The 19,656-nt window shown below is 41.6% G+C and overlaps 1 long non-coding RNA gene across 2 annotated transcripts in view; it reads right to left on the reverse strand.

The window, feature by feature from the left end:
• Positions 1 to 6,758: 6,758 nt before the first annotated feature.
• LOC148125095 (uncharacterized) overlaps positions 6,759 to 19,656 on the reverse strand; it is a 33,261-nt gene continuing 20,363 nt past the window's right edge. Inside the window, exons 3-5 of one of the 2 annotated variants that reach the window (XR_015744485.1) lie at positions 13,010 to 13,178; positions 8,711 to 8,849; positions 6,759 to 7,034 (exon numbers count right to left, since the gene is read on the reverse strand). This is a non-coding gene — a long non-coding RNA (uncharacterized LOC148125095). Of the gene's footprint in view, positions 7,035 to 8,710; positions 8,850 to 13,009; positions 13,295 to 19,656 lie in introns of those variants that run through there. The other variant, XR_015744484.1, reaches the window with a different exon arrangement.

Here is a 19,656-nt window from a genome sequence, read left to right on the forward strand (position 1 = left end):
GAGTTGCAATGCATTACTTCATCACACAGAAGCAAATACATCACAGTTAAAGAGATTGGAAAAAAAACATCATAGTTAAAGAGATTGGAAAGATTTAAAAACTCATGCTCTACACTGCTTTCTAGACCTCATTATTTTCTAAGAACATATTGAGAACTTCTAGAGAATCCAAGGTTATTCTGGGAAAGTAAGATTATCCCATTGTTTATTTTACAGGGCATTAACTTCCTTTTTTAATTAGCTTATAAAATAGCTTATTAAAATTTAAAATTAGAGTTAAGAGGGGAACTTGGACCATACTAAGAGAGGTCTCAGTGACCCACAGGCTCCAATAAGCACTACATAACACCAGCTGGACACCATCTATGAAACTGTATTTTCCAGTTTGCTTCTGAAAACTATTTCAATTTTCAGTAACAGGCAGAATACATACAAAATTGATCATTCCACAGCCTTTTGAGGATCCTGTTGTGAAATCTGCATCCTGCAATCACCTTAACATTGGTAGGGATAACAGAATTAGAAAAGTTTTGATAATTCATTTTATTTGTTTTTTTTAAACAAATTTTATTAGTTTTTACAAAACAATACACAAACAAACAAAGCATAGAGTATAATAACATAAGAGATCTTTTCTAGAGAGACCAATAGAACATCTTATTTAAAAACAAAATAAATCCAAATTATCACATACAAACACAATTTAATATATATATTTACATTATTTGTTCAACTTCATATCTTATCCCAACTTCTCTTTGTTTCTCCTTTTCATTCTATTATTCAAATTATATTTCTTACTTAAAGAAAGTAATTTTTTTTTGCTTTTCAAGGACAATACATAAACAAACAAAACATAAAACATCTTTTCTGAAAGTTGCTTGATCCTGGGTTAAAACTCTTCATACAGACACAACTTCAAAAATCATATTCATTTTATATACCATTCCATATCTTATTACCATTTTCAATTTTCTATATAGCTTCTTCCCTCTTTTAACTTTCTTAGTTTTATTCTATTTATCTCATCTCAATTCAAATCATAATACTTGTCTATATGTATAATAATACATTCTTTGTCTGTTCTATTTCCAGCTATCCATTCATCTTTTCTCTTTAAACAAAACTTCTCCTGTACACTGATTGGAGTATGACGCCTTTAACTCTTTCCCCTAGCTTAATAATACTTAATATAACACATAACTTGTATTGGGGTTCTGTTTAGTACATTTTAAAATTACACAATGTATTATATAAAAACAACAACAACAACAACAAAGGAACAAATTTATAGGTATATAATGTGGCTAGTACCACTATCAATACCATTAAGAAATTAATCATACATATTGATACTCATTTATATCTTAAGCATTTTATTCTAAAAACACATATAAAAACACAGTCTTATGTACCTTACAGAATCCCTTTTTCAATTAAATTTACCCATTGTCTCTAAATGAATTTTGTTTCTTTAAATCTTGCTTCCCATCATTAAGGCTTCTCATCCCTTCCTTTCTCCCTTGCTTATTCTTCTCCTTACCCTTTTTACCCCTTTGTCTCTCCACCTCCCTTTTCTTCTTCTGCTTTCCCCCTTTCTGTTGTTTTCTAACCTTGTATCCATCTTTCAACTCATTTTTGTCTTTTTTGGTTGTTTTTTCAAGCCTTAAAGCCCCCTTTTTCTTTTCCTCTTTCTCCTCCTCCCCAAATAGAATCGCCTGTTCGTCAAAGATGGCTTCTTCTTAATCCCAATCGTCCTGCTGCGCAGTCAATTTTACATAAGTACATACCGCCATTTCTAGAAATTGAAAAAGAGTGCCCAAAGTATCTTTCCATTCTTGTTCTTCTTTTTTATATTTTTGATATTCAATTTTTAATTCATCCACAGATAATGCCATTATAAAGAGAAAAAAAATTTCCCAAAACAATACCCGAGTGCTTTTGATCAAAAATAATTCCCAAAAGTTCCAAAGTCACCAAACAATCCAAATAAACTATTTCTTTTAGCACTTTTTTCTTTCTTCCATTTCTTTTTCTGGGGTTGTTGTTTAATCACAAAGTTCCAATTAAAATATATCTTTTTGTAGTCTTATTAATGTTCAAATAGCTCTTTAAAGTTCTAGGCAGCCTCCTCGTTTTCAAATTCTACTCCAATTTTTTTCCTCTCCCTTCCCACTTACGGCAAAAAAGATTTTTCTTTAAATATTCAGAAATCCATATCCCTTTAGCATTAGCATAGCATTTAGCATTTAGCATACCTCTAATGCGGGTTTTCCGATTTCTCATAAAGTTCTATCGCTGTTACGTTTGGAAGGAGAGTGAAAAGAAAAAAAGTTTTCCCTTTAATTTCCATTCGCCACTTAGCACAATCTGGGAACAATGTATCTTTAGTAAGTTTTAAGTTCCAGGATACTTTCACTGTTGCTTTGTCCTGGTCAGCAAAGATCACTTTCATTTCTTCACAGCTCCTCCTGCACTTTCTTTTTCCGGCTGAGCTCTTCTATGTGGCGGCCATTGCTGACCGCCGCTCAGCTGCCTTTGGAAAAGGGGGTTTAGCCGGCTAGGGAAGAGAGCAGCCAGGGGAGATCCAATGGTGACAGAGAGCCTGTGGCTGGCCAATTCCAAGGGATGGTCACAGGTGGCAATGACCCCTGAGACTGAAGCTCCTGTGGGATCACTGGAAGTCTCTGGGTTGTACTTGACTAAATAGAGAAAGAGGAGGGCAACCTAAGAGGATGAAGGGGAGGATTGGAGCTAGTCAACCATCTCAGTCAGCCAGGAGCTGGAGCAGCTCAGAGAGGCTCAATGGGACAAACTTCCATGACACCCAGTCATGGCAGGGATGGGAAGCCAGGCCACCTGGCAGTGTCATATGCAGACTGGAGAAGCCAAACCCCTGCTGGCTAATTCTGACTTGCCAGTCCAAAGTTTCATTCAGAAGCTGCCCCGAGTCCATCCCAGAAGCCTTGGATGGAGAGGGGAGCAAAAATGAAAGGCAGAGAGATAGATCAGAGATCCCAGCCGGCAGCAAGAGGCCCAGAAGGGGGGAGACCAGTGCCTATCTCAGCTTAATGGCACTGGCAGCAGCCAGCCAACCCAATGGTGCAGCTGCTGCTGCCCCACCCCCCATGGAGTCCCCAAGCCAAGTCAAGCCCGCCTGCCCTGGGGTGCTCCTGAATGGCAACCTGTCCACTGGAAGCTGCCACAGCAAATGATAAATCCCCCCTCATTTCAGGCCACCTTTGATGGGGACCCAAACCAGCTGGCACTGTTCCTGAGCCAGGTGCTCACTTAGCTGGATCAGTATGCCCACACCTATCCCAAGTAGAGGGTGGTGGTTAATGCAGTGGCAGAAGGTTTGGAAGGGGAGGCTGCCGAGTGGGTGGCCAACCTCCATAAAGAAAATACCTGGGAGTTGGGGAATATGGGCATGAACTTTAAGGCCATTTTGAGGATGTCACACATGCCCAACGAGCTGAGCCTGAGCTACAAACTGAGACAAAGGGGCCAACCTGTGGAAGCGTACATTTGTAGATTTCACTGGATCACGGGGAAACTGAGGCACTGGCCAGAACAACTTCTGGTCCACTACTTCAGACTAGGAGCTATGCCAAGCTGGCATCTTCTGGGGCCTGCCTAACTGACTGCACAGCTCGTATCATGAAACCACTGAGTTGGATGCAGAGCTAAGAGAGTGCAAGCCCAAGAGTGAAGCTAGCATGAAAAGTGGCTGAGCCCCCCCTGCCATGACAGGATCTCCTGGAAGAAGCACCCAAGCACCATTCCAGTGCTTCAGGTGTGGCCAGTGGTTGCTGACTGCACAGCACCCATCCCCAGGCCAAAGGAAGCCCCGCTCAGGAACCATCCCAAAAGGTGCCTGAGAAGCCTGAAGCCACATGTCAGGCCATGAAGGTCCCCTCCCACAGCCAGGAGGAGGGAACCCTGGCCAATGAGGAGTCCACGCTGTCCCCTATGACAGCGAAGATGATGGGGAAAGTTACCTGATGGTAAGTGGAGCCATCTGTCCTTTCTCCATCTCCATCACCATCACAGCTCTCAATTCAGGGGCCCAGGGTATGCTTGGAGCCCCGATACACTCGAGGTGAACACACTGCCTGATTAGCTTACCAGCCGTCACCCCAGTTGGGAATCTGGGTAAAAGAATTATCTAAATCCATTAAGTTCAAGCAGGTGGATGGCTCCCTACTGGGAGGGGCACCAGCCATCCAATTAACTGAGCCAGTCAGGTTAGAGATGGCCCAGCACTGAGAGATAATCAGATTCATTAGTGTCCCCAAAATGACAGTCAGTAATCTTAGGGCTGGGGACCCACAATATGGTGGGAAGAAGAAAGTCAGAAGATGAGGCTAGCAAGAGGTCCTTACCCCACCCCCCATGATCAAGTCTGGTGGGAAGAGAAGGAGGAAAAACCTGAGCCAGTGAGGGCAGCCACCACCCACCTACCGGGGGATTCCCCCATCTCCAAGGAGTACCAGGACTTAGCCAGAGTGTTCAGTGAGGAGGAATGCAACATACTGCCCCACCAGCACTTGACTAACTGCACTATCAAAATCATACCAGGGCCAAAGCTATGAGATCTAAGATGTACTCCATGTCCTCCCAAGAGATAAGAGAGCTAAGGGAATAAATCGATAAAAACATAGCCTGGGAATTCATTCAGCCAGCAAAGTTGCGAGTAGCAGCCCCAGTCTCAAAATTAAATAAATAAAGATGTCAATAAAATTAGTGACATATTATAGAAAACATACAATGTTCACAATTTATCATAGGACTGCAAGCACAAAATTAACAGACTAATAGGAAGATTAGTTTTTTATTTGCTTATTTTAGTTAGGGTTCCAAAATGAAATCTTGTAAAAAGAAAATAAAGGATTTTCAGTGAGAAGTTCCTGCTTTGCATCCCCAAATATCTCAATTTTCATTCAAAGCACTAAAAGACTCCTACATAAAGATTGTGGAAGGCTGTTCACATATCTGTATAGCCTTCTTTCATGTCTTCCCATGTTATCCACAACCCTTTTCATCACTAATAAGAGATACAATGTGTTCATACATCTACTTATCTCTTGGTTGTTCTTCAAATTACTTACATCTTTTAAGCTTTTAAACAGCTGGATTTACCCATCCTCCTGATTTTGCTTATTGAAATCTACAAAGAATAGCAATGTTTAAAATTTTATTTTTCTTCTAAGGCATGCACTTTTAATTCCACAGCTGTGTAAATTCATTTGAATGCCTTAGTATTCAAATGCCTTAGTACCGTAACTTCAATGAACAAGGTCACAAGAAGCAAGCCAGGAGTTGAGAGACTAAAACCATCAAACTTTCTACTTCTTTGACAAAACCAGTGTAGGAAGGCCCAGATTAAAATATTCTTTACTCTATATATTAAAAGGAGGCAGGATAGAATATTTCCTCTAAAGAAGAGGAAAAACATGCTCTTAAAGATAGAAAACAGCCTCAGTCTTCCTGCCATAGGAAAATAGACTAAAGAAGAAGCTTGAAGAGGCTGGCCTTTAGGAATTTTGTATCATTCAGAAAGACTGGGCCAATCTATTCATAAAGAAAATGCCTTCAGCAACAAGCTCCCACAGAAGGCTGGAACTAATGGGATTAAAAAGTAGAAAAACAAAGACTCCTAAAATCTACATTCCCCCAACCAAATTCTAAGGACAGGACAGGACTTTTAGGAATAATAGGATTTACCCACCACTATTAGAATAGCAAAAGACACAAGGCTCACTACAACCCCCTGGAGCATCTCAGTCACAAAACCCTAGAACCCTATAAAACTCCATCCACTCACCCAGCCAATTGGTCAGCCACCCCAGAAACATGCTGCTGTCACTGAAGTTTCTGTAATCCAAATAAACAGAGAATTTCTTTCTTTGTAGCCAGTCTTCATTTTATTTCCGGCATCTTACCCACAGTTTATGGAACTGGACCGGATTTTTCTTCCAACACCAAAAATTATAGAAAGTAATATGTGGGTCTCCTACAGAAAGGATACCATAATCATGTATGTTTACATTCCTTGTTAGATAATTAGTTTTAATTGCACATTAAATTATTATTCAATGAAAAAGGAGTTGAGGAGCTAGGGTTAATTCATTCGTTTGTTTTTAATCTGTTTGATAGGTTTCAAAATCCTTACACAATTTTGAACCAGTCAACTGTTCTAGAAGAAGGTAGATGTTTGTCACCCTCTCTGCATAAATTCTACTCCTTGGCTCTCAAGGCATTGTGATTTTTTTAACACTATCTGTTTAAATCAAACATTTTGAATCCTTTAATAAATCTATACAGCAGCACTATACAATAGGAAGTGTGCCTACAATTGTATCCAAAATCTAAATACCGCACTCACTGTTTCAGTAGTCAAGTGAATATGTATATAGAAAATTAAATTAAATTAAATTAAATTAAAAACTCAAATCATTCAACCAAAGCACATGTCAGGCTACAGAACTTTTTCCCATTCAATTAACAAGAATGAACTTCTGAAAACTAAATGTATCTAAAGGAATCCTTTATTGAGATGAGACAATTCACGTAGGAGTTCAAAGCAGCGTCTAAGGTCTCTCAGGCATACAGGGATAGATAAGAGAGTTTAGAACCCCTCCCCTTATCTCGATGTGTATTTAGTGAAACCAAAGTCAGTATGTTAATTCCCCCCATCCCTTTTATAGAAACAATCTTTTTCACAGTTTCCCAGGGCATACCTAATTTTCCCCCATCCCCTTTTTAGAACAAACTTTTCCAGAGGTTCCCAGGACACATCTCACTATGGAATTTTTATGGTCTTCTCATCTCCTGGCTGTGCCTCTCAGAGGTGATAGGTTCTGGCCATCTGGGTTTCCTCCCTCCATTGTATCATGTGTGGGTTATATAAATTCGATATAAGATTAAATATATTCAGGTTACATCAAGAAAGGATTTCTTTATCAGTCTCCCCCACCTTTTCTTCTTCCACTGAAGAAATGACAGATACATGGATCTGACATCCTGCCCTCCTTAAAAAACAGATAGATCTACCTGGAAAAAAACAAAAATCATGTATTACATTTGCAATTCAGGATGGTTTATCAGGGTATTTTAGGTGGAACTTTCGTAGTAATGTGGGTGCTTTTACATGTCGTTTGGCTACCCACTCATTTTCTGAGGAAGGTAAGTGTTTCCAAGCTACTAAATATTGTGTGGATCCATGGTGAGTGCATGAATCAAGGATATCTTTAATTTCAAAATGTTGTTCCCCATGTACCATGATGGGGGTTGGAGGCGTGGATGACTGAGAATCTTCACTGACATATTTTACGGTGTTTAATTTTTAAGAATTTGAATTCTTATGTACTCATCTATGTTTTCGGGACTGGATGTTTCCAAGATCATTTATTTCTGATTCCTAATTTTAAGAAATAATATAACAGGCAGGAAGTCACAACATGATGCCTTCTAGAAATAGCTAATGCTATTAAATTTAACAAGCGCAGAGCTGTAAGAATTTTGTTTGATTCACCAGAATGTAGGAGAATTTGGAAATTGGTTTATAGCAGAAAGATTTAAGAAGCTCAGATACAGGAGAAACTGGTAGTCTCCTACATCAAAACATATGAAGAGATATACCAAACCCAATGAAGGCAGGGGTGGGATTTAAAAATCCCAGCAACCAGTTCGCTGCCCAGTTGCTGGGTGGGTGTGGCCATGGTGGGCATGGCCTACCAGAACTTCCCGGAGAGCCATTTTTCACCTTCCCAAGGTTTTAGAGGCTTCCCTCGGACTCTGGAGGCCCTCCGGAAGCAGGAAACAGGCTCCTTTAGCAACTTCTGGTACTTCTGGTAGAGTCATTTTTTTGTCTTCCCAAGGGTCCGGACGCTTCCCTTGGACCTCTGGGAGGGCAAAAATGCCCTTCCCCAGGCTCTGGAGGCCTTCCAGAAGCCAGAAACAGGCCCATTTCTGGACTTCTGGAAGGCCTGTTTTCCCCCCTCCCAGAGCCTCTGCATCAAAAATGGGTTGCGTGGAGACTCCTGGAAGGGCACGAGAGGGAGGGGTGGGGCCAGTGGTTGGTTCAAATACCAGTTCGGTAAAACAAATGCAAATTTAACACCTGGTTCTCCCAAACCGGTCTGAACTGGTAGAATCTCACCCCTGAATGAAGGGGTTGCTTCAAGGTTTTGCTTTTCAGAGACTGCTAATTCCCAAGCAAAATAACTCAATGCCTAAAACAAATTCTTGAAGGCTACATAGGAGCAAAAAAGAGGGACAGGGCATGTTCTTCCTCTCCATTATGTCAGAAAATCATCCTCTTGCTTATTCAGATGCTGAGATTTCCAGGCAGCAGGAAGAATTAAGACTGATTTTTTTCCTAATAAGAAGCCTAAATTGCTAAGCATTGCATTCCTTTTGTCCAAGATTATCTGGCTGATTGCCCATCCACTCATTTCTTATTTGACCTATAAAAAACACATTGTACAATCTATACAATTATTTATTCTCTGTATAGTAGATCTTCAATTATGCTTTCCTATTTCAGTTTGATTTTTCTAATGAACCTTCCTAGAAGTTATTTTATAAACTGCTATTGTACAGTATGTTTTAATAGTAATCTGGTATCAGCAAATGAGACATTAAATTGGAACATTTTACAATGCAGCTTGTAAACAAGATGAATAATGGTTTCTGGTTTAGTTACATCAATAGATCAAAATCTCATGCCATTCAATAATCAGTGGAACAAAACTGTATTCTGGAATGAAGGCTGTTGATGTTTCAGAGTGACTTTAAGATCTTCTTCTTGACTGCTGAAAATCCTTGACACTGGGGGCTCTCCTCTTCCTATGAGAATCAACAGTATAATAGCCTCAAATATTCAATATACCCTCCTCTGCCAATACTAATTTCTTAAAAAAACAAGAAACATTGACAAGGGGAATGGGCTTTTTATACCACATGAAGAAAAAAATTCCAATAGAAGAGAAAATATGTAACTCAGGGTTGAACTGTGGAGTTCTTGATGTCTAGAGAGCTTAGAGAGCACCAAGGACTCCACAAAAAATATATTAAAATACATAATATAACTTGTCTTAATATACTTTTCTGAGTCTAAAAATATGCCAGACCAAAAGAAACATATTTACATAAAAAGCAGACAAGGTCAAATAACAAAGAAAGCCCTTAATTAGTTGTAATCAACTTTAATTTGCATACCATATATAATTCCTAAATGATTGTTAATAATAACTTTATATAATGGACTTCCAATTTTCATGAAAATGGCACATTTTGATAAGCAGACACAAAACCCTAGTACTAATAAGGTTTAATTTGCATACATTAGACTGATTATCCAAACAAAAGGATTACAGTATTACTTCTCCATACCTTTATGTCCTTATTATGCACATTTATTAACTTCACAAAAGCTAGCTGTTACTGACAAACAATAGCCATGCGTGAAAAAAAAATCTTCAACATGAATAAAAACATTTTAATGCAAAAGAGCAAAGTTTACACAGTATAAATGCTTCGTTTAACTCTTTCGTAGCAAAAGACATACATCCTGAAAATCCTAGCCATTAGATCAAGTTATAATTTTTGTATCATACAAAATTAAAACAAATTACATTTGATAAACTTTTGAGAGGGCATGAACTTTGGCTATCACTTTGGTCAAAAATCTTTCTTCATGTTGACTGGGAAATATGGTATTTGTAGTCTCAATATATGAGATGCCAGATTGAGGAAGCCTAAGCTATTAGAGTACCTGTATTAAAAGTAGGTTCAGAATTATACCATTTATGAGGAATTGATTAGAAATTGTCTAAAAATTATTGTAAACATTATGAGTAACTTTTTACTTCCAATATTTTTGTAGACAATTTTTGTTGTAGAGCGGCGGAATAACCTGAGGCGAACACAGAGTGAACTTCAGCTTTACTTTATTGTAACAATAAAGGGTTGCCACGGCTGCTGCGCTAACAAGGTAGCCAGCTGGCAGACAACAGCTGATGCTGTTTGACAGCTCCCTTTTATAGCCAGCTGTCAAACGGCATCAGCCAATAGGAACGGAGTGAAGACTTCAGCTCAGTCTTTTCCAAACACCACACTCCTTTCCCCCAGAACGGAGCATGCATAGTCCTTCAGATAACTCGGGCGCTTGCGCAGGTGGCCAGATCTTCTAGGTTCTGACGAAGCTGCTGCTGGAAGGAACTTTTCTGCTTGTTGGGCAACTTCTGGTGCCGATGAAGCTGGCATCTTGGCTTCAGGCATCTCTGGGCAAGGGACAGATGGCTGCTCAGGTAGACTTGCGTTTCTGTCAGATTCGCGGGAAGTTTCTTCAGGCACCGGCGGTTTCTCTGTTGCAGGAACGTCTTGAGGGCCATCTGCAGACAAACTCCAACACCTTCTAAGTTGATTGATATGGCGGCGCCAGATGCGCCCGTCTTGCAGTTGGACCCTGTAAGACTTAGGACCGGTTACCGCCACAATCTGCCCAGGCATCCACAAAGGGTGTCCGCATAGTTCCGGGCATAGACCTGGTCATTTTCAGCGAACTCCCTTGCCTAGCTATTTGATCCTAGGGGCATGATTGGGGCATAGTATGGATGGAGTCTGTCTAAAGTAGTCCTCAGATGTCTACCCATGAGAAGTTCAGCCGGGGACCTATTAATGGTGGCACAGGGAGTCGTGTGCTGGGTTAGAAGATACTTAGCAAGCCTAGAGTGCCAATCTATGGGCCCAAGCCTTTCCAGGACCTCCTTAGCAGATCTGATTGCTCTTTCAGCCAGGCCATTACTGGAAGGATGGAAAGGAGCTGTAAGTGCGTGCCTGATTCCCAGGTTAGCTAGGAAGACCTCAAACTCACAGGAAGTAAACTGGGGGCCGTTATCAGACACAATAGTGTCAGGGAGGCCATGGGTAGCAAATATCCTTGATAGACCCTTAGTGATGGCTTCTGAAGTTGTGGTGGTCATCAAGGTCAGCTCTACCCATTTAGAAAAAGAATCAACCATCACCAGGAATGTACGCCCGTGAAAGGATGTGGGTGGAGCAGGTCTGGTAACTTGGCATGGCTGACAAGCATTCACTCAACTTGTAATCTGAGCATCCATGCCCGGCCACCATACATAACTGTGAGCTAGGGCTTTCATTCTGACAATGCCGGGATGCCCTTCATGCAGGACCTTTAAAACTGAGGCTTGCAACTTGGAAGGGATAACTACCCTAGTTCCCCAAAGTAAACAGCCTTGCAAAGAAGACAGTTCTTGCTGGTGAGTTTTGAAAGGCACGAATTTGGGGGCATAAGGAATTGCAGGCCACCCCCTTCCCACCCAGTCAAGGACTTGGGCGATTACCTTGCCCCTGGCAGAGTAGGCAGTGATATCAAGGGTGGTGATGGGAAGTTTGAGATCATTGATCAGGAACACAGCATTAGTTGGTGCAGGATCCTCCACAGGAACAGGCAGGGAGCAGCGACTAAGAGCATCAGCGTGGCAGAGACTCTTGCCAGCTTGATGAACCAGTGTATAGGAATAGGCAGCCAGAAATAAAGTCCACCTGGTCATACTTGGAGACTAAATCTGAGGAGTTTGTCTATCACCTGAGAGAAGGCCTAACAGAGGCTTGTGATCCGTAACCAACTCAAAATAGTGTCCATATAGAAATTCATGGAATTTTTTGACAGAAGCAACTGCAGCCAAAGCCTCCTTGTCAATTTGGCTGTAGTTGCGCTCAATTGGGGAAAAAGTTCTGGAGAAAAAGGCAATGGGTGCCTCAGAACCATTAGGCAGTCTATGACTTAAAATGGCACCTATGCCAAAATGAGAAGCATCTGCTACTAAAACTAAAGGTAAATGGTCATTAAATTGGATCAGAACAGCATCGGATGTGAGCAATGATTTGACTTCACGGAAAGCATGGGCTTCCTTAGGTCCCCAGTGCCAGGGGGATTGCTTATCCAAGAGTCTGTGCAGAGGCTCTGCAATGGAAGCTTTATGTGGCAAAAATGAAGTTAAGAAGTTAAGTTAAGTAAAAGTTAAGAAGTCCTAAAAAGGCCTGGAGCTCAGTTTTGTTAGTTGGTGTGGGTGCCTCATGAATAGCCCTTACTTTGGATTCAATTGGGTGAATACCAGAGGCGTCAATTCTGTATCCCAAAATTTCTACCTGTGGGGTGGCAATAGTGCACTTCTCTTTTTTTAGCTTAAGACCATGCTTCCTGAAATGACCGAGGACTCCTCTGACTCTTTGCAGTAATTGAGACTTGTCAGGGGCAGATATTAAAATGTCGTCAAAATACGGAATTACACCTGGTAATCCTTGAAGAAGTCTTTCCATTAAAGATTGGAAAATCCCTGGGGCCACACTTATGCCAAATTGGAGGCACCTACATTTAAAAGCGCCCCTGTGCATTACAATAGTTTGTAGTTCAGCGGCTGTGTCATCAACAGGGAACTGTTGATAGGCCTGTGACATGTCTAATTTCATGAAAATGGTTCCTGGCTCAAAAGAATGTAGTAGGTGCTGGATAACAGGGACTGGATAAGCGCTGATTTGTAAATATTTATTCAATGACGTCTTGTAATCTGTGCAGATTCTTACGCTACCATCTTTCTTCAAGGGTGTCGCTATTGGGGTTTCCCATTTTGCGAAGTCCACAGGCTCTAATACACCAAGTTTAATTAATTTGTCAAGCTCCATGTCTAATTTGGGGTGGATTGCAAAAGGTACCCTTCAAGGCTTTAAATGGATTGGTACTGCCTGAGGGTCCAAGTTGAAAGATATTGGGGTTCCTGAATAACAGCCCAGCCCCTCGCTGAACACATCAGCATAGTCGTTAAACAAGGTGTCCATTTCAGCAATTGAAATAGAATGGATTCCGCTTATATAGAGACCAAGGGCAGGGAACCAGTCTAACCCCAACAGGCTAGGGAGGGCACCTTCCACTACCACTAAAGGCAAGTGACCCTTAAAATTTTGAAATTGAACAAAAAACTTGCCTTTTCCAATGACTGGGATGGTTCTGCCTTGGTAGTCACGTAGGGTTAACTGGCAGCCGTGAAGCTTCTTCTTAGCCATTCTGGGAAGTAGTTGTTTCAAGGTGCTCCATGAGATGATGGACAGTGCTGAGCCTGTGTCAACCTCCATCCTGCAAGGTTTCCCTTCTATAGAAACAAAAACACTGATTTTGTTAGAGCCTTTGTTAGTCAGCTTGGCTTGATAGCAGGTAAAACAGTTTTCAACTTGTTTTTGGAAATGTTGGGTTATCTGAGGCTTTGGGGCAAAAGTCTTTCCTGTTTGACAGATCCTGGCTAAATGACCCTTCCTCTGGCATTTTAGACAAATGGCATTCCTGAACTTGCAGGATGCTCTGAGATGGTTTCCCCCACAGCTTAGACAAATGGGCTGAGGCCGTGGAGGTAGATTAGGGTTTGGCCTGTTCTCCCTTTGACTGGTTTTTTGCTGCCTGAGGTGATTTACATCATTAGCCTCTTCATAGCCTTCTTCTGTGGAGGCTTCATCATAATGGATAGCTGAGTTGCTCAGGCTAATTGGATTTCCCTGAATTTCTGCTGCTGAAAGTGCTGATAGTTCAGCAGCTTGAGACTCTTCAATTGCTAATTTAAGGGTTAAATCCCCTTTAGCCAATAGACGCCTTTGTAGCCTTAAATCCCTGACTCCACAAACTAGTTGGTCTAATAACATGTCTTCCAGATAGTCTAAACCCACAATGCAAGGCAGCTGTTTGTAGGGCAGCCAGGTACCCACTAATAGTCTCTTCCTCAGCCTGAATCCATCTCCTAAAAGCATGACGCCTGGCAATTCAGGATGGCTTAGGGGAATAGTGGTTGGAAAGAATTTCCTGCAATTCTTCCCATGGAACAGTCTTAATTGAACGTGGAGCCAATAATGTCGTAGCAGTGTCAAACACTGTGGCTCCACAAAAACTTAAAAAATAGGACTTTTTCCTACGGTCGGAAATATCAGCGAGGTCTATGGCATCTAGGAAACAGTCAAATTGGTTTCTGTAGGGATTCCCCTGTTTCTGCTGTTGGTCTGAAAGGCGGGAATGCAGGGTTCGAAGTCATCTCAACTCAGCAGTGCCAGATCTTCCGAGGAAAGTTGAAATTCGCGCTCGTGAATAGTGACAGTAAGCTCTTAAAGTGACATTCAGCTTAGTAGTGACTTTGGCTCTTTTTTGTAGTGACTTTGCTTAGCGATTCTTTGCCTGGTTGCCTCTTATATGTATCCCACCTTCGTCGCCAGTGTTGTAGAGTGGCAGAATAACCTGAGGTGAACACAGAGCGAACTTCAGCTTTACTTTATTGTAACGATAAAGGGTTGCCACGGCTGCCGTGCTAACAAGGCAGCCAGCTGGCAGACAACAGCTGATGCCATTTGACAGCTCCCTTTTATAGCCGGCTGTCAAACGACATCAGCCAATAGGAACAGTTTGTGTTCCTGCTGGAAACACAGACCGGAGTGAAGACTTCAGCTCAGTCTTTTCTGAATGCCACAATTTTAGATAACTTCCATACAAAAAAACTGTAATTCTGCTCACAATCTCATCTGTAAGAAAAATCCTAAACCTTGAACTCACTCATTACTAATCATAAAAATGTTGATCAATATTACAAAATAAATGTTTTTCAAAAATATAAATAGAACATAGCTTCTACTAAAAAAAAACCCAGCATATATTCATGAATATAAAAATGTTTAAACTAAATGTAAAAAGCCTGCCTATAGATCTGTTTAGCTGACAAAGAAGAATTGGGTGTTGTCTTACTGGGCACCTGTTCTCCTTGTAGGCTAGACAGGTCAGGAATGGGAGCTGCTCTTGTCCTAGCTGCTTAGACTGAGTCTGTCTAAAATGTTTATTAGCCTAGCTCCGCCCACTCTGGGTAGCTCCTCCCAGCTTTCTGCGATGTCATTGCAACAAAAAGGACTGCCTCTGAGAAAAGACAAAATCAAGAGAGACCATTATCAGTTCCCCCCTTCCATTAATCCACCACAAGGACCAGTCCTGTCAGAGTGGGGCTGACCTGTCTAGCCTACAAGGAGAACAGGTGTTCAGGTAAATTCTCCCTTGTAGGGCAGGTCAGGAATGGGACATACCAATGCTGGATTGTCCTCAGGAGGGACCCATCTGCCAAATGCCGCATCCGCTGAAGCAAAGGTGTCCAGCTGGTAGTGGTGGATGAAAGGAGATGGGGATATCCGCGTGGCTGCTTTGCCCAGGCTGCAGTTATCACAGCACTGCAAGTGGAATGTGTCATAATGCCTCTGGGTACCGGGAGGGACCGACTCTTCTAGCAAGGCTGTACATGCCTTGATCCACCTGCTGATTGTGGATGGAGTCACTTTTCCTCCCAACGAGGAAGGTTGGAAGGAACAAAAAAGGGATTCCATCCTACGGAATTCAGATGTCCTTTTTATATATACCTTCAGTGCCCTGCACACATCTAAGGTGTGCCAGACCTTTTCCAAGCCATGGACCAGATGGGGACAAAAATCTAGAAGCACCAGCGCTTGAGACCTGTGGAACAGGGTATTGACCTTGGGGATAAATGCTGGGTCCAACCGCAAAACTACCCAATGAGTGTGAAAGATACAGAGATCAGGGTGAACTGAGAGGACGACCAACTCTGATACTCTTCTGGCTGAAGTGACTGCCACCAAGAAGGCTACTTTCAGGGTAAGAAGGTGCAGACTAGCCTGTCGAAGAGGCTCAAATGGAGCCTTCATAAGGGACTGCAAAACCCTGGACAGATCCTATGTAGGGTACCTGTATACCACTGGAAGGTAAAGGTTGCCTGCCCCTCTGAAAAACCTATAGACTGTAGGATGCTGTGCTAATGACTTCAATTTGCCACAAGTCAACCCCGAAGAAATAGCCACCACCTTACAGCAAAGGGTGTTTAGGAGAAAAGCCCCTATCCAGACCTGCTTGTAAAAATTCCAAAACATTTGCCACAGAGGCCTGTAAAGGTTGAATGTTTGATTTGGAGCATCAACTAGAAAAAACTTGCCATGTAGCATCATAGATACAGATGGTCAAGGGTCTCCTGGAGGCCTGGATGGTCCTGGTTACTTTGTTGGAGAGCTGGGCACATTTTAGCACACTCCACTCAATTGCCAAACTGTCATATGTAGCCACTGGGGCTCTGGATGACTCAGGGACCCCTGGAGGAGAGAGACATTCTCTTCAGGAATCCACCAAGGATGGGCAACTGAGAGATCCATTAAATCAGCAAACCAAGGATGCTGAGGCCAATAAGGAGCCACTAATACAACTTCAGCTCTTTCTAGCAAACTTTTTTGTACCACATAAAGAATCTGGGTAATTGAGTATTGAGAGGAGTAGCAAACAAATCTACTCTTGGAAGCCTGAATCTCTGAGTAATTTGTAGAAAGAACGAAGGATACAGATTCCATTCCAAGTGGTCAATGGTAGCTCGGCTGAGCCAGTCTACCTGCACATTATCCAAGTCAGAAATATGCTCAGCCCAGAAGGACAGAAGGTGACACTCTGCCCATCTGCCCAAAGCCTCTGCTTCTGCCATAAGGGATTTGGACTTGGTGCCCCCCTGTCTGTTAATATGGGCTTTTGTGGCAACATTGTCAGTCATGACAAGAACATGCATGCCAGAGACCTGATGCAAAAATTTCCTAAGGGCTAAATGGACCACTCTTAGCTCCAACCAATTTATGTTATGTACTTGTTCCTCAGCAGATCATAAGCCTTGGGCAATGTGAGAAGCCAGGTGAGCTCCCCAACCTGATAAGGAGGCATCAGTCATGAGGATGAGTCTGTCCTCCATCTTGAAGGACTGGCCCTTGGAAATGGCTCTGGAGAGCCACCAATGAAAAGAAAGCAACACTTGCTTGGTCACCTTCACCTTCATAAAAGAGTGACAGAGGTGCCCATCCCTGAAAATGGCCTCCCAGTGTCCATGGACTCCTCTTCACCACGGAGGGCTGCAAATGGCCCCGCAGCCTTCTTCAGCTGTTGTGCAGCTTCGAAAAACAGCTGAGAAGTGGAACCACATATATTTGAATTTGAGACTTTTTTGAGGCTTTTTTTCTGTTTACCAAGTAAGGCTGCCTTTGGAGAAAAATTCCAAAGGCAGGAGAAGCAATGACTTGCGTCTGCCCTGGCTGAGGACTGAGTCAAAAGCTGGGAGGACCCAGAGTGGGTGGAGCTAGGCTAATAAGCCTTTTAGACAGGCTCAGTCCAAGCAGCTAGGACAAGAGCAACTCCCATTCCTGACCTGTCGCAGCCTTACAAGGGAGAACAACAATAAACCAAATAATGGCTGATACAGAAATCAATATGTTAAAATTAAAAAAAACCTCCTTCAAAAAAATACTTGAAAGGAGTTAGAATACTGGTGGCCACACATCAAGTTCCTGCCTGAAACTTAATGTTCTATAAGTTTTCAGCCACTTACAGAGTCCAGGACAGTTCCAGTTTTAATGGACTCCTTCATACAAAAATTTAAAGTCATCTACTGTGTTTGGAAAAAAAATAATTTTTAAAACAGAAATATTGGTAGTTGAAGCAGTGTTAGTAGCTCACAGTATCTATGATATTCAGCAATTAACGTTTATGGAAGAAGGGAGGGCAGGGAAAAAGCTGAGAATAATGCTCTCATATTGAAACACAAATGAAATTCACGAGAGCCTGGAAAAAAGCCAATGAACTTGAAATTCAGGCAGAAGAATGCTACTTCAGTATGTCTCCAACATATGTTTTGTGACCTAGAGCCATGGAGTTAAGGATGCAGGGGGAAAATTAGAATATGAGATGTTTTCTAGTGGTAGCTCCTTTCACAAGGCAAGTTGCACATCAATAGAATGAAAGCACTGTACCTCCAAAATCAGTTTTAAATGTGTCAGTTCTCAGAGAAATGATCTCCACACACTTCACACATTGTAGTTGTTGTTGTTTGCCCTCAGGAAGAGTTCTGATTTTTCTTCAATGTATGTAATGAAACTGATGAACTGACTGATTCCAGTCAGGAATGACAATGTAGTGAAAACAGGTATATGTATACCAGGCTAGACAGGGAAATAGAGAGACACTAAAACAAGCAGGTATTAAGCTGGTCAGTCAGTCAGAAAAGGTGGTGAGCACAATAATTGCTTAATCTGTCTCAGTACAATAGCAGTTCAAATTGAGGAAACAAGCCTAATGTAAGGTCTTGCTTCTCCAATCTTCCCAAGAAAGCAGGGCTCTTGAAACTGCAGTTGTTCCAAAAGGAGCTTTCATTGAAAGGTGTGTGATAACAAGAGTCTAGGCAAGAACTGAAGCTTCTCTCTTAAAACCAGCAATGCTAACCAAACCCTTCCCACACTACATCATTGAAGGGAAACAAAAACTTCATATAGAGATTAGCACAGTAATGCAGGAAACAAAAACAGAAACTTCATATACAGATCACTCCATTCCTCCCCCTTTTCTCCCACCAAAATGCCAGCGTCCCTGTAGAAATATCTGCGACCTGGGACCTAACTCAATAGAGCTCATAGAGGCCATAGGTTCAGTCTTTGGAAAAACTTTGGTGCAGTGCTACAGCAAAGCACCAGAAAGAACCACTGGCCTCATCTACATACATAAATGTTAATTCTTACATTCAAAATCCAAGAAAGAAATACTTAGACTCCATTAATTAGAGAAAAGATATCTTTTACTGGAAATCAAGTGGTAGCAACAAAAGAATTCTGAATCTGAGAAAATGGGCATGTAAATCACATATACAAAGTGATGGCAATGTTCCCACCCCCAATAGTTCAATTGGCTCATCCAATTAAAAGTTGTGTATATCATCATGTGGGCATCTCCAGGTGGTGATGAGGCCTCTGTCCGTTGACCTTGACATATTTTGATAAAGAGTTGCAGCTGTGCATAGCATAGGATAGAAGCCTAAGCAAGAATCCCCCGCCCCCTAGCTTATACAGTTCTGTTTTGTAACACTTCCAGCTCACTTCCCATAACCATATCCCCCCCTCCTCCCCCCAGTTACTTATGACAGCCGAAAGATGCAAAGCAAAGGGAGAAAATCTTGAAGGCTGACAATGGCCTTGGCATGTAAAGCAGGAAACAATATTTTTGTTTGTTTTATTATCAATAGTAAAATTGATGAACATCATGATTGTTATTTTGAATTGTTTTTCTGCTATAGAGAAATATTACTGTAAATCACAGTGATTGTACAAATAATTTAAAAATCAACTTTTTGTGTGATTTATTATGGTTATGCTTCTTGGGTTAATATTATAATATTAACTACCATGGGAATTTACTCTTAATTGAAAATGTGGGATGTAAGTCCCACTTAGGATTTACCAGTTATGTGCCATCAAACTGATGTCAACTTTTGGTAACCACATAAACACATTTTTTTCCAGGAAAATCTATCCCTAACTTAAACTTTCTGTGCTGTCCAGCCAGTGTATGGGAATTGGATAGTTAGGTAGCAATTGTGAGCTGTCCCCTTAAAGGAATGCATCATGGTAAATGTAGTTAAGGTATCCTGGGAAATGTAGTCCATATCACGTGACCACATCTTAAATCCTGATTGGTCACTAAATTGACCCTCAATGGGTTGGAGGAGTTTTCCTCACTCTTGGCTGAAC

The sequence above is a fragment of the Pseudonaja textilis genome, chromosome 8, assembly GCF_049901715.1.
Source record: "Pseudonaja textilis isolate UNSWEBS1 chromosome 8, rPseTex1.2, whole genome shotgun sequence".
NCBI classification, from domain to species: domain Eukaryota; kingdom Metazoa; phylum Chordata; class Lepidosauria; order Squamata; family Elapidae; genus Pseudonaja; species Pseudonaja textilis.